The 2,752-nt window shown below is 50.9% G+C and overlaps 1 protein-coding gene across 2 annotated transcripts in view; it reads left to right on the forward strand.

Annotated features, from left to right (window-relative positions):
* The first annotated feature begins 394 nt into the window (after positions 1–394).
* Positions 395–2,752, forward strand: part of ABHD6 (abhydrolase domain containing 6, acylglycerol lipase) — a 19,143-nt gene continuing 16,785 nt past the window's right edge. Inside the window, exon 1 of one of the 2 annotated variants that reach the window (XM_052776345.1) lies at positions 395–576. The gene's annotated coding sequence lies outside the window, so the exon portion shown is untranslated. The remainder of the gene's footprint in view (positions 577–2,752) is intronic. The other variant, XM_052776348.1, reaches the window with a different exon arrangement.

Here is a 2,752-nt window from a genome sequence, read left to right on the forward strand (position 1 = left end):
AGTCCCGGCCCATCAGGTTGTCCCTGCTGCCCCGTTCAGCACCCCCATACGTCTGTCCCTCCCAAGGTGAGCACGCGGCTCCGGGGAAGCACTGGCAGCATGGGCAGAAGGTAGAGTTGGGGTGTGCAAGGGCGGTGTGGGGACCGGCACCTCCAGGCTGGGGCTGCCCAGGTGCCACCACAGCTGTTTTCTGAACAAGGGGTCCACGCACTCCCCTTCCCACATGCCAGGCTTTAAGGTGTTGGGTGTTCCTTAATTTTTATCATTTTTACCCAAATTGCAACTCTGTCAACATCCACTGTGACGAGGCGAGGTCTGTGGGAGGAGCAGGAAGGGCCAGCCCCAAAGTCACCAACATTACTATAAAAGTAGGTTCCTTTGGGCAAATGAAATAAACTTTGGGCTCTAGGTGACCTTATCACAACCATCAGGCGGAATATTTTATCACGGTCTCCTGGAATTACAAGTTAATAAGTAGCAAAGTACTCAGGCTATTTTGTATTGCTGAAGTTCACAGTTGGGCTGCAGACCGAATATGGTCATCTGGGAAGTGACTTCAGTGTCAGCCTAAAGTCGGTAAGCGTCCCGGTGTGACCCTCTGGAAATTCCGTATAACTGAGGGTAAAAATACGTGGTGTGCAAGATACATGGTATGTTTTGAATCAATAGGGTCTTCTTTGATACTTAATCTTTATTTATAATTCTGGAAGGTACATGTTCCACTTAATAAATTACTGTCAGGGCATAATTCCTTTGCTGGTACAGGACTCTGATAGGGTTTTCTTTTTCAACTTACGTCAGTATTGTTCAAGTAGTGGTTCAAAGTGTGAAAGCCTGCCCTCTAAAGCAGTTCAAGGAAAAATGCCTCATCATGTTTTCAGTTTCTTGAACGAGGTCACTTAGCTGAGACATAGGAGAGCACGCCATAATCTGAAATAAAGGCTTTGACGTATGGTGATTAGACAAGGCTTTGAAGTTGCCTCTCCATAAAGATATTGCAGCTACCAAATAAGGAGGTTTTTGTGACAATAAGTACACCCTTATTGTTAACAGTTAAAGATGTAATTAAAATGTGTGTAATATATGCATTAACTTTGAACAGAGTTAAGAAGGTATTATTTAAAGCTGTTAACAGGCAAGTAGGTCTTGCTTTATAACATTTTAAAAGTCAGGAGCATTTGTTCCTGCATTTGTCCCAGGTTGTGCAATGAAGCCACTGAAGAGTGACAGGGCGGCTGCCCAGAGCACAGAGCAGTGCCTGGAGGTGTTACTTACTCCTGTGCTCACTGAGAGCTGCTGTTTGCAAACCAGGGTGAGCTGAGATCTTACCCCCTGCCCTGGGGGGTGATTTTGGCAGCTGTATGTCATTAAAGTTGCTCTCTGCTTAGGGCATGGCGAGGCGTTCCTCAACAGCAGGTCCCACGGGTGGGCTGTGGGGCCATGCTGGGTTCGTGGGGCATCTGCCTACCCCGGCGCTCTCCCATGCCCACGGTCCCCTGGGGATTGCTTGCGGCATCGTGCCGCAGGGCCAACACTACGTGAGTGGAAATAGAGGGGGACGAGTCACCCTGGGAAGATGATTCACTTCACCAAAGCGGCATGCTGTCACTTGTTATGGTTACAAACAATCCCGCCATGCTCCCTGGGAATTCATCGCCCAGCAGTGGAAAGTAACATGGAAGCCTTTCATCTGGTGGAGCAACGCCGCTCCTCAGCTTGGTGAGGTAGAAGCTTCAGTTCCCCGCAGCTACCCTGGCCTGAATCCAACCAGAGCTTCCACCTTTCTATGGAAAACAAGACAGTTTATGTGCAAGACTTGCTGCCTCGTTTCTGGGGACATAGGACAGCTAATTTTTGATTATTTTTAATTTTAATTTTTTTCCTGTGGCTACTCTGATTTAGAAAGATATTTTGTTTCTAACTGGATCATAAGTCATCCTCTGCCCTGCTCACAGCATTAAAGCTGTGCTCCTGTGCCGGTGGGAAGCCTGGCTCCTGACGCTGGCATTAGGAATGAGGAATTTTCAGCTGAGGGCCAGGATAGCTGGCACTGGGCTCCAAAAGGCCGGCAGCCTTGGGGGGTGATGTGGGGGTGACTTGGTCTGTGCCTGCTGCTGCAGCTGTGTGATGAGTTGCGTCTGTGGGCTGAGAGGAGACATGAAACGCGCGAGGCAGGTCAGTGCAGGCACTGGCCTTTAATTTGAGCTTGCCGTGCTGCAGCCACCCCAAAAAATGGCTTTGCAGGACCCTGAAGGAGGTGCCCAGGGAGCTGCTGGGGCTTCCCCTCAAGCCTGGGAAGCTCTCCGCAGGGACAGGGAGCGCAGCTGTGCCCCGTGCTCCCCCAGGGTCCCCCATGCCACCCGGAGAGCCCAAGGTCTCCTCCACTGTGCTGGGACGGAGGAGCAGCCTTGGCGCCTGCACAAAGTCATCACGGTGCTGCCAGCCACCTTGCCGGGGCCGTGACCTGCTGAAGCCGTGGCCTCGTCCCAGCAGTGGCTGGCTCAGGAGAGCCCTGAAAATCCCTCCTTTCCCCATTGCCCTGAAAATCCCTCCTTTCCCCATTGCCACCAAAGGAAACACTTGATGACTCTTCCCCGTGGCTGCACACTGAGATTGCGAGAGTTTGTTCCCTGGTTGGCTCATGCTGTGTTTCAACATAAAACCACTGCAGGTCTCTGCTTCACCTTCTCTATTTTAATAGTCATCGTTTGCTATGACTATTTCCAGGGGCGTTCCCACCAGGTGGCCTGGA

This window comes from Harpia harpyja, chromosome Z, assembly GCF_026419915.1.
Source record: "Harpia harpyja isolate bHarHar1 chromosome Z, bHarHar1 primary haplotype, whole genome shotgun sequence".
In the NCBI taxonomy this organism is placed as follows: Eukaryota; Metazoa; Chordata; class Aves; order Accipitriformes; family Accipitridae; genus Harpia; species Harpia harpyja.